The 12,314-nt window shown below is 49.2% G+C and overlaps 1 long non-coding RNA gene across 3 annotated transcripts in view; it reads right to left on the bottom strand.

The window, feature by feature from the left end:
• Window positions 1-12,314, bottom strand: part of LOC132480110 (uncharacterized) — a 37,592-nt gene that overhangs the window by 13,633 nt on the left and 11,645 nt on the right. Inside the window, exons 4-5 of one of the 3 annotated variants that reach the window (XR_009530597.1) lie at window positions 11,432-11,551; window positions 6,380-6,765 (exon numbers count right to left, since the gene is read on the bottom strand). This is a non-coding gene — a long non-coding RNA (uncharacterized LOC132480110). Of the gene's footprint in view, window positions 1-5,793; window positions 6,766-11,431; window positions 11,552-12,314 lie in introns of those variants that run through there. The other 2 variants (XR_009530596.1, XR_009530598.1) reach the window with 2 other exon arrangements.

Below are 12,314 nucleotides of genomic sequence, written 5' to 3'. Positions count from 1 at the left end.
CTGGGGACCATAGGATAACTTCATTAATACATATCTAATTCCACCTGAGTCTTTTCCTGACCCAGCCTTCAACAGTGTCCACAAAAACTGAGCCCAAAGTTGGGCTCTCTTGGTTCTCGCATTGATTCATTCACTCAACAATCAAAGGATAGGGCTTCCCTGGTGGCACAGAGGTTAAGAATCGGCCTGCCAATGCAGGGGACACGGGTTCGAGCCCTCATCGGGGAAGATCCCATATGCCGTGGAGTAATTAAGCCCGTGTGCCACAACTGAGCCTGAGCTCTAGAGCTCACGTGCCACAACTACAGAAGCCCGCGGGCCTAGAGCCCGTGCTCCACAACAAAAGAAGCCACTGCAATGAGAAGCCTGCACGCCGCAACAGAGTCCCCGCTCGCCTCAACTAGAGAAAGGCTGCACGAAGCAATGAAGACCCAAAGCAGCCAAAAATAAATAAATTAAAAACAAAAACAAAAACAAGCAAAGGACATTTCAGGTGTGCAGGGAGCTTTGCTAAAGAACAGAATCAAGAAGAGAGGAAGGAATCGCCTCTTTCAGCCTCGGCCTTCTGGGACCTCAGAGTCGGCTAGGGAGACTGTCAGACTAACTTGTCTCCTCTCCTACAGGGTAGAAAGTATCTAGACAAACCCCCATAGAAGTTCCAAAGAGGGCAGTTACATCTGGCTGTAGGCAAGACTGAAGACTTCCTGAAGGAGGTGGCCTCGAAGGATTTTAAACAGGTAGAAATTGTGGGCAGGAAATTACAAAAAGAGGCAACAGCAGAAGCAGAAGCATGGAGGCAGGAGAGCTTGGGGCATATTTCTGGGTTAGCATGGATTACATTTGGTTGCCAGGGGAGGTGGGGGCCAGACAATGAAGAGATTGGAAAAGCAGGCTAAGGGGAACTGGCATCCATCATTTGCAAATTCTAGATCCTAGAAGATTTCTGAAGACAGAAGTGTTCACTGAGCACTGTTTATTGAGCACATATTACGTGTTAGGCAATCAGCTTGAAGAACCTCACTTAATGTGCTGGAGAGGGTGTGGAGAACGGGAAACCCTCTTACACCATTGGCTGAAATGTAAATTGGTGCAGCCACTATGGAAAACAGTATGGAGGTTCCTCAAAAAACTAGAAACAGAGTTGCCATATGATCCAGCAACCCCACTCCTGGGCATATACCCAGACAAAACCATAATTCAAAAAGATATATGCACACCTATGTTCATAGCAGCACTATTTACAGTAGCCAAGACATGGAATCATTCTAAATGTCCATCAACAGATAAATGGATAAAACAGATGTGGTATATATATATATATATACACACACACATACAATGGGATATTACTCAGCCATGAAAAAGAATGAAATAATGCCATTTGCAGCAACATGTATGGACCTAGAGATTATCATAATAAGCAAAGTCAGAAAGAGAAATACAAATACCATATCACTTATATGTTGAATCGAAAATCTAAAATACAACACAAATGAACATATCTACGAAACAAAAACAGACTCACAAATATAGGGAACGGACTTGTGGTTGCCAAGGGTGAAGGAGGGTAAGGGAGAGAAGGATTGGGAGTTTGAGATTAGCAGAGGCAAACTATTACATACAGGATGGACAAACCACAAGGTCTAACTGTACAGCACAGGGAACAATATTCAGTATGCTGTGATAAATCATAATGGAAAAGAATATGAAAAAGAATATATATATGTATAACAGAGTCACTTTGCTGTACAGCAGAAATTAAAACATTGCAAATCAACTGTACTTTAATAAAATGTTTTAAAATATGTCATTTAATGCTCACCATAACCCAAGAGGTAAGGAGTGTTATTATCCCCATTGAACAGCTGAGGGGAACTAGGGAGATTGAAACTCAGGTCTGTCTGACACCAAAGCCAGTCGCTCTTAAGAACTGCAGTCTTCACTCACTGCAGTTCGAAGATTCGGGAAGTGGTGTCAGGGTGGTCTGGGTTTTGTGGGCAGTGCAGAAACCCCCTTGTGCTTCTGCTGCGGGAGCCCAGCAGACACCCAAGAGCGGCCCCTGCAGTTCAGGAGCCCCGGCTAAAGGGGACCCTTCCCCCATCATAGCGCCCTCCCTCTGAGCCACAGAGGAGCAGCCAGAGCCCCGAACAAGAACTTCTGTGACAGGGTGGCCCTTGAATCCCAACCCACCAAGCCTCAAAATCAGCTCAGGCTGAGCCTCTAACTCTCCCAGGGTTTAATAACTACTCGCCCAGGCCCCCCACCGAGAGGGGATGGCAGGCCCCCTCTGTCCCTACTCTACTGAGGAGGTTCAGCCTCTAGCGAACACTCCAAGTTTCAATCCGTAGAGCCAGGCGTACACACTGAGCACCAAGATATTGGCACATATGCTGGGGTCATCCTGGCCACCTTATGAAACCTGAAAGCGTGGAGACAGCCCTTCCTCACCTCCTTCCTCCAACACCCCCATCCCACCAACAGCCAAAGAGAAGCGCAGACTTTCCTTGTGGCGTTTCAACCCCACACAAAGGTGCCCATGCTCAGCTAGGGAGGACGCAGGAGGGGAGAGGAGACAGAACCAGCAGCCGGGTTGGCTTTGAGCACTCGGGGGGTCAGCCTGGTGTAAGGCAGTATTTCCCCAACTGCAGTCCTTTCAGAACCACCTGCACTATTTTAGTCATCACATATCACCTGGTCTATTATTATACTGAAATTCATCTGGAAAGGAAATCTTGTATCGCTGTTATAGAGGAGAAATTGCATCATGTGCCATAAACAGGGGGTAACCATGGAGACAGAGAAGAAATGAAGCAAAGTTATGCCATTTCTAGCCAGGTTCTGTAGCAGGCTGAGGCTCCCTCCGCATCCCTTCCCTGACTCCTTACCCTCTCTCTCTGTTAAAAAGAGGAACAGGGCAAGTGTGGGACGAGCACTGAAGACATCCTAGCACCAAATTGCGTCTCCTTGAGGTAATTAGGAAGACTGATGGAGACCTGAAAGGGGAATAACCTTGTGTTTATGTGTGTCCAGGTTGTTTAATAAATTCATCTCACTTTGGGAAGCTGGACCACTGGAATTAGACTTGGAGTCAAGAAATGGGGTTCAAGTTCTGGCTTCACTACATCCTTGCTGTGTGACTTTGGAAAAGACCCTTGCTGTCACTGGGTCTCCTCATCTGTTAAAATAAGGCAGATGGTACCCATGGCATGGGTTATTGGGAGGAGTCTCAACCACTACTCAAACCCTGAGGTGAGTGGGGCAAGGATAAGACAGGGAGGGGACGGGCACTTTGCCAAATCAAAGGTAAGACCCCAGGTGCATCAATAATCTGCTGGCAGTTGGGAAGCTAATGTCACAAAAGGCTAGAATTGGGTCCCCAGAACCTAGTTATTGCAGCTCACGACTGCCCCAGGCTCAGAGATGTGGTCCCCTGGAGATGAGAACTGGGCCCCTGACATTGTAGGGGTGGAACCTGGTCCAGGCTAGGGTTGGCTTAGAGTGGAGAGTCCATCTCCACTGGGAGGTCTAAGTCAGGGTCTTGATGGCCTCCTGCCACTCTCAGGTGTGGAAAACCACTTGTATCGTTGGACAGGCTGGGTTCACTCAGGGCACTGCACATCATGGAGGGCCTATATGGGGCATTATCAGGGGCCTCAGACCTGCCTTGTGGGTAAAGAGGCAGGATGACTTTCTTTGTTGCAGACCTGAAGATTCTGCAATTCCACAAAGTTTACTTGGGATTTCAAAACGTAGTTGGCAAAACAAACAAACAAACAAACAAAAACATAGTTGGCTATTCACAAGCCTGGCACATAATAGGCGCTTAAAAACTGGAACTCATGGCAAATTGAATTAAAGGTATCAGGGCAAGCTGAATAGCACTGTGCTTAGATTCAAGTCCTGGCTCTGCCTCCAGGGCAAATCACCTACTCTCCCCAGCCTCAGTTTCCTCATCTACAAAATGGTTTAACAATGCCTACCATACACTTATTGGAAAGAGTCAGTGATATAATATGTGGAGTGTTTAGCTCCACATGGTGCTCAATATGGTGCCTCAATATGCATAGTAAGCACCCAGCAAGTGGTGGACGTTATCCATATTAGCCACTAGTAGTCATCTGGTCAACCTATGTGAAAACTGAAGAGACACTTTTGTGAGTTCGGAAAGCTAGTTATTGGAAGAGCTGGAACTAGGAACCATGGGGCTCTTAGACCAGTGCCTCTTCCCCTGCTTCAGCTGCTCCTGTGAATAACATTGCTCATTCAACAATCATTCTACTAATAAGTCTCCAGATCTCTCCAAGAAATTACTTTACTTGCAGATAAGCAAGTTTGCAAACTCATTTGGTATACTACTGTTTTCCCAGGCTTCTAAACTATTGCCCAATTTTCAGTCCCAGGATAATAAATTGGGAAAGTCTTTTTAAGAGCAACACCAACAGTCTTAATCCTGCACTGAACCAGTTTCAGCCAGGGGTGGGACTTGCTGGACTCCTTGCTTTTTTCTGAGATCACCTGGGGATTTTCCATCCATTAGTTGGTGTGACCCTGAATGATCTCCACCCCTCAACCTGATCCTGCCTCCTGGCCCCAATCTAATTAAAAAGATAAGCATCTCCATGAGCTGCCTTCTCCCAGGAAGCACTGGGATTGGGTGCAGGGCCCAGGGTGAAGATTGATGTTTGTGACTCAGCTGGTCCAAGCCAACACCTGGAACCCATGTTAATCAGAGGCAGCTGCAATTTAAGAAGCACAGAACCGAGGCTAACACTGAAGCTGGGTGTCAGGTAGGAGCTGTGGGGATCCCAGGCTCCTGCACAGTCCTACCCTGACCTCCTGAGTCTCAGACTTAGTTGCATGGTTGGTAAGAGCCAACATGGTTAGGGCCGTGCTCTGAGAGCTTTCCGAGTGCCATCCGATTTAAGCCCTTGACAAACCTGTTCCCATTTTACCCTCCACGGAAATGTTAGCAACTTGCTAGTAACTTGTCACATTACTAGTAAGTGGCAGAGTCAGACTGTGAACGTGAGACAGGCTGGAACCTGGGACCCTTTGCTGCAGTGCTTGCACCTGAACAAACCTCTCCTTGAGCAACAAAATACAAAGAAACTATAGGGGACTAAAAATAACTGCGTGCATGCACAGTTGGGGCAAATTATGAACAAGATACAAAAAGACCAAAAACCCACACAGCACCAGCAAAGGGGTGGGCATACCACCTAAGCCACCACTTGGGCTGACCCCCGGACCCACCCCTACCCTCACCCCATATAAGGAACCAGCTCACCCCCCTTCAGGGAGAGAGCAAGGGAACCCGCCTCCTGCTGCAGCAGGAGCCCCAGTAAAGTCTTGCCTGGGGACTTCCCTGGTGGCGCAGTGGATAAGACTCCGTGCTCCCAATGCAGGGGGCACAGGTTCCACCTCTGGTCAGGGAACTAGATCCCACATCAGGGAACTAGATCCCACATGCATGCTGCAACTATGAGTTCTCATGCCACAACTAAGGAGAGCCCTCGAGCCGCAACTAAGACCCGGTGCAACCAAATAAATAAATATTAAAAAATAAAAATAAAAATAAAAGCCTTGCCTGAATTTCTTGTCTGGTCTCTTATCAATTTCTATTGATTAAGGAGGCCAAGAATCCCGGTCGGTAACCAAGGCAACAACTTGACTTCAGAGCCATTCATTCATTCATTCATTCAATAAATATCTCCTGAATGTCTCCCATGTACAGGACACTGTTCCAGGCACTTCATATGTCAGTGAACAAAAGAAATGATTCCTTATTGGATCACGGTGCTTAAATTCTAGCAGGGGGCGACAGCACATAAGCTTTACAAATAAGTAATTTACTTCATTAGAAGGTGTTAAATGCTATGAAAAAAGAAAAGATAGAGCAAAGTATGGGGGATCAGGAGTCCTGTGGGTGTGAGGTATGTGTTGCAATTTTAAACAGGGTGATCACGGTGGGCTTCATGGAGACAGCAAGATTTGAGCATCAGTTTAGAACAAAGAAAGAAGGGAATGAGCCATGTGGATATCTGGGGAAGGAGCATCAGTGGCAGAAGGAGCATAGAATAAGTTCACATTGTGAGAATTAACAAGGGGTCAGAGGGAAATAAAGGTGGGGGTGATGGGGAACCCTCTGGAGTGATACATCTACATGAAATGCTCTTCGGAGGTCACAGAAGCTGAGAACTGAAGGATGAGGGGCCTGGCCATGTGAAGAATTGGGGGGAGGGTGTTTCCGAAGGATGTTGTTGTTTTCAGATCTCTCAATATCCTGGCCACCCTTAGGTGTGGGGTGATACAGAGAAACAGAACAGTGGGAGATATACATATACACAGAGAGAGAGAGAGACGTTAGGAATTGACTTACATCATTATGGAGGCTGAGAAGTCCCACAATCTGTCACCTGCAAGCTGGAGACCCAGGAAAACCGGTGGTGTAATTCAATCCGAGTCTGGAAGCCTGGGAACGGAGGAGCCGATGGTGTAAATCCCAGTCCAAGTCCAAAGGCCGGAAAGCCAGGAGTCCGAGGGCAGGAGAAGGTGGATGTCTCAGCTCAGGCAGAGAGCGAATTCACCCTTCCTCTGCCTTTTTGTTCTACTTGCACCCTCAGTAGATTGGATGATGTCCACCCACAATGGTAAGGGTGATCTTCTTTACTCAGTCTTCTGATTCAAATGCTTCTCTCTTTTGGAAATATCCTCACAGACGTGCTCAGAAGTAATATTTAATCAGCTATCTGGGCATCCCTGAGCCTGGTCAGGTTGACACATAAAATTACCCATCACGGTGGGTGGGGGGCGGAGATTGTTCTCCCAGCTCAAGCCTAAATCCCGAGGAAATCTGAGGCCCAAGGGGAAATGGCGGGGAGGCACCTTTGGCTGAGTGTGTTGGGATACACATCTCACCTGGCACTGAAAGCCCGAGACAGTGAGGCCTTGAGTGGGGTCAAGGCTAGGGCCTAGGCCAGACAAGTCTGAGGCTGGAGTGCCCTCAAGCAAAACAAAAACAAACAAACAAGAAATAAACAGTAGTGCTAGAGATGGTGGGCTCTGTGATCTGAAATTGCATGAAGCCACTGTTGAGAACCAACCCGGGCTTCACGTTAAATACCTTGGGATGTAAGATTATATCGCCTCCTCTTTGGACTCCTCTTTCTTCCCTTTTTCCCTTCCTTCAACTTTACTGAAACTTAAGACTTGTGGGGCAACACGTAGCAAACTTGCAAAAGCCTGGAGAAAGCTAGCTCAACCCCTTATTGGAGGCCACTTGGAAGCTAGTATTTTGGGGGTGGGGAGTTTCCAACCAACATTTTAAACTGCATTGTCCAGCTCAGATTTAGAAGAGGCTCAGCTTTGCATGGGGGAGATTCGGAGCAAGGTCCACTCTCGCCTAGCGAGTCTCTGTCTCCCCCGCTCAGCGGAACCAAAGCCTGGGGACTCACCAGACCTGCCTTCCTTGGGAAGCAACCTTGGGACCACCTCCAAAGAGGGAGGGCTGCAAATCCTACACAGGTATTGACTCTTTAATCAAGAGAAATTGATGAGGCCAGATGAGAAATTCAGGCAAGCTTTTACTGGGGCTCGTGCTGCAGCGCAAGGGAGTGAAAACGAGAAACAGGTGCCCTTGCTCGCTCTCCAAGGAGGGTGGGCTCATTCCTTAAATGGGGTGAGGGTAGGGGCCGTTTGGTGGGTTGGGCCGGAGGGGTGGCTTAGGTGGTCTGCCCACTCCCACGGTGGTGCTGTGTGCAGAGATCATGCGCAGTACCCTGATTTTACTCTTGGCATTTCAGAAATGGCAGTTGGTTTGTGGTCCTTTTAAAGTATCCTGCTGTTCATAATTGCCCCGACTGCGCATGCGTGGTTATTTTTCGTCTCACAGTTTTGTTTTGTTTTTTTAATTTTTTGGCCACGCTGTGCGGCATGTGGGATCTTAGTTCCCCGACCAGGGATCGATCCTGTGCCTCCTGCACTGGAAGCACAGAGTCTTAACCACTGGACAGCCAGGGAAGTCCCTCTTATAGTTTCTTTGTAAATGAAGAGATGTTTGTCCAGGTTCAAGTGCAAGCACTCTGGTAGAGAGTCCCAGGTCCCAGCCTATCTCAGTATCTCTTTTTAAAAAGTGGAAATTGGGTGTGAGAAGGTGATAAGATCCCTTTGGGAGGGCTTGTGGAGGAAGTTCCATTCTTGGCAAGGAAATAGGTGTTCCAACCAAATGCCAGATGCTAACTTCTCCCACCCTCACCTTTCAAATATTTTATTGCAGGAGTCCTGGGATAATTTTTTTTTTCACTGTCTCTAGATGAGCCTTGCCCCTGTGAAGCCCAATACAACCATGTGAAAGGTGCTTGCACTACAAGCAGGAAAAGTGAGGCTTCCCCATGGGGGTCGCCATGTGACTGCCCTGTCTGAAATGCCATTAACAATCCTTTCTCCTGCTTCTTTAACCCTTGACCAGTTGTCTTATGCTGTCCTTTGTTCCTCTGTTTCCTAGGGACTAAGTGTCTTGATTTGCTGAGTGAGGACACAGACTTATTAGCAAAGGACATGAACTGTTCTGTGTCCGGCTTCTGTGGCTGCCGGCCACATCACTTCAATCTCTGCCTCTGTGGTCACGTCGCCTCCTCCTCTTCTATTCTCTGTGGATCTTCTAAGGATGCTCATCACTGGATTTAGGGCCTATCTGAATAATTCAGGATGATCTCACCTTAAGATCCTTAATTTAATTACATCTGCCAGTCCCCTTTTCCAAATAAGGTAATAGTCACAGATTCCAGGATTTGACATGGATAGCTCTTGAGGGGCCATTTTTCAGCCTACCACAAGTACAAGGGACTCAGAAACCCAGCAGAAGTAACAGATGAAAGGAGATCCGCTTCCCTCTGAAGCTGAGATGCAGCCACCTAGCACCGCTACCCTTCCTCCGTCCCCAAACTCCCACTAGTCACCCCAGAACTGCCCTCTAGGCCTCCCAGAGCAGGTCTCTCCCGAAGCCAGTTTGCGAGGGCCCTTCTGGTGGTGTTCTCTCCCCATGAGACACACAGGGAACGGAGTCCTAAAGCAGCACGCTGGCTCAGCAGCCCACTTGGATGAGGAATCATAGAATAAGGAATAAGGGGGGTGGAACGGATAAGAGGCAGGGAAGGGCTGGGGAATAACAAAGCCTTTTTCTCTCCCTCCGCTTTCAGAGGCGGGAAGTGTGCACTGTCTGCGGGTAAGCAGCTGCGGCGGTACACACGGGCGGGCAGGCGGGCGGGGCAGTGTCCCCCCCTGCACACGGTGGGAAGTGGGCGGCTGTGCGGCTGTGCGCGAGGCAGCGGGGGTGGGGGGGGCGGGCAGCGCCCGAACGTGCACACGGCGGGGGAGGGGTAACGGCTGCCGCAGTGCGCGCTTCCGCCCAGGCTGGTGCTCCCAGACGGAGAGGAGGCGCGCGCGCCTGGAGCGCTGTGCCTACGCGCACCCGCCTGGGGCTATAAAATCCTCGCCACCTGCTGCCGCTAGTGCGTCCAATTGCCCGAGAAGCCAACTCACCTCCTCCGGCGGCAGCTCCTCTCGACATGGATCCTGAGACCTGCCCCTGCCCTAGTGGTGAGCCCCCGCCCCCATCCTGCGGCACAGCGCGCCCCTTTACTTGCATAGAACCCCGTGCCCTATGCTTTTGCTCAAGGACATTTGGGGAAAGGGAGCCTTATTTCCCCCAAGGGGCCTGGCCCCACCCCAAGTTTTACCACTTTAACCCTTCCTGTGGCACCTCCCTCTCTAGGCGGCTCCTGCACCTGCGCTGACTCCTGCAAGTGTGAGGGATGCAAATGCACCTCCTGCAAGAAGAGTGAGTGTGGGGACCCCTCTGCCCTTCCCCTCCCCGGTGTGCTCCCCGGAGCACAAGGCCTGTCCATGCAATACAGAGCGACCCCTAGGCCCCCTGTTACATTGCTTTGACTCTTACTGTAACAGAACCACCCGGGAGGCCTTAAGACTCAGTTGCAGGGGCGGCCCCTCCCTCAATGATTGTTACCTTAGGCCCTACGGTGGCAAGATGTTTTTGTAAATTCCCGGAAGATTCTAATGGGCAGTTGGGATTGAGAACTGCTATCCTGGTCCAATTCCTCCCCTCAAAACCTCCAGTGCCTGGGGAGCCATTAGTGAGGCTGGGGGTTAGCTCTGGAGTTGGGGTCCCTTGGGCCATCTCGGGCCTTTGTGGATCCCCTCGATTTTACCTCCCCTGAATCTCCCCGAAGCAGCTGAACACGCAGGGGGAGAAGGAGGTGGGGGGAAGGCACCCTTCTTCTTTGCGTGTTAGACTAGGCGTGGAGCACCCCACCCCATCCCCCCACCATGAATCTCCTGGACTCCCTACACCTGTACCATCTCTGCTCCTGCAGCTTTATCCTTCAAGTCCATTTACCCTGGATGTTTTCTCCTCCAGGCCTACAACTCCCCAGCGTGGGCCTAATCCCCCCATCCCCGGGAGTCCTGTGCTCACAGAAGGGGCTGTGGGCTAGTTACTAGGTAACCCTCTCCCAGGGTAGCCCAGAGCGTAGCTGAGACAACAGAGATGCTGAGTCAACCCAGGTGTGAGACTAGGAAGGGGGCAGTGACCTCTGGCATCCCTCCTTTTTCCCCTCCCTCTTGATGGGGACAGATGGGGGAGGAGAGGCCATCAGACTGGGTGCCCCTATTTTATCTGCAGGCTGCTGCTCCTGCTGCCCCGCAGAGTGTGAGAAATGTGCCAAGGACTGTGTGTGTAAAGGCGGAGAGGGCGCCGAAGCTGAGAAGTGCAGCTGCTGCCAGTGAGGACGTGCCCCGTGCAAAACGTGTGTAAATATTGCTGGGTGGCCCAGTGCCACCTGTCCCCGTGGTGAGGCTCGGCAGTGTGTCCCCTTCCCCTGCGAGCCACTGGCAAGTGACAATAAATCCTATGAATGGCATAAACCAAGGACTGGTCTCTTCTTAAAGGGGAAGGACATGGAGGGTAGAAGGAGCCTCATCTGAGGGGACGGCTCAGTTGGAATATAAAATCCTGAGATTGGCCACTGGTCTTTCTGGAACTCGGATGGAACTTTGGGCGCTGAGGACATCCTCCCGCAACTTCATATGGCACTTGACCCTCTTGCCAAGTCAAGCTTAACTCTGGGGAAAGAGACCAGACCCATATGGGTCTGGTCTCTTTCTCCTGCCTCTCAGCCTCACTCTCTGCATCTGTACAATGGGGTTGGGGGAAGTTAAAACCAGCCCCCAGCCCCAAAGGCCTGCGGTTCCTGGAATTTTCTAGCTGCTCCTGCAAAGCTGCCTGTTTTCAGGGTCATTAGAGGAGAGGCCAGGAGGCCTGGGGCCTGTCTTGGGAAGCCGTCAGCTTCGTTTCCAAGGTCACCGCCCTGAGCAGCCTGTCTCCCCAAACAGATCGTTCAGATCCTTTTCAAACCTTCTCATTTGGCAGTTTGTGTCCAGCTCCTTCCTTCTTCAAGGGGAAGTAGGGTAATGAGTGCTTTAATCCACGGTAGTTGTGGTGCAGTCCTTGATAAAAGGGAACACGCAGATCTACCTGGGTTGAATGGAAAAGAAAAATAGAATTCTGGCAGAGAAAAGTTTCCCAGTTAAGAGAACACAGTGCTGCTAACATGTCAGTTTTCCTCCAAGTTATTTTATCAGGACAGTCCATTCAAAAGCCCACCAGGATTTTGTTTTTTAGCCTAACAGGCTAAGTTTCAAAAAACAGAGTGCCAGAAAAGCCAAGCCAGTTTTGGAAAGGAACAACAAAAAAGGCTTGTTCTAACCACATACCAGTACTTGTTCTAAAGCTCTAGGAAGTGGTGTCGGCTCAGGAATAGAACAGTTGGACAGAGAGGATAGTTCAAAAATAGACCTCAGTGCAGCTGCAAGTAAGAGACATGAAATCAGCAGTGAAAGGATACACTAGTTAGTGAAAAGTGCTGAAACAATGGGCTATCCCTTTGCATATCAGATAAAAAATAATTTCCAATTGACTTAAACACCCAGGAGCAAAATCAAAGCTGTAAAAGAATTTGGAAGAGGAAAATAGGAGAATGCTTATTACTTTGGGGTGGAGATACCTCTTTTAACTAAGACACCAAAAAGATTGATAAATGTGAGATTATCTCATACAAAGTTCTCTTAAGTACATTATCTTACTTGATCCTTACAACTCTAGAAGAATGGTATGATTATTAAACCAATTTTACAGATGGGGCAATAGGGCTTAGGGTAATCTGCATGCAGTCTACTGAAAGATAAACTGAGGCATATTAAAATTTTTAAGAGTTGATTTGAGCAAATATCTATTCAAA

This window comes from Mesoplodon densirostris, chromosome 19 (genome assembly GCF_025265405.1).
Source record: "Mesoplodon densirostris isolate mMesDen1 chromosome 19, mMesDen1 primary haplotype, whole genome shotgun sequence".
Lineage (NCBI taxonomy): Eukaryota > Metazoa > Chordata > Mammalia > Artiodactyla > Ziphiidae > Mesoplodon > Mesoplodon densirostris.
Note: the sequence above shows the minus strand (reverse complement) of the source record. Positions and strands in the feature narration are given on the sequence as shown.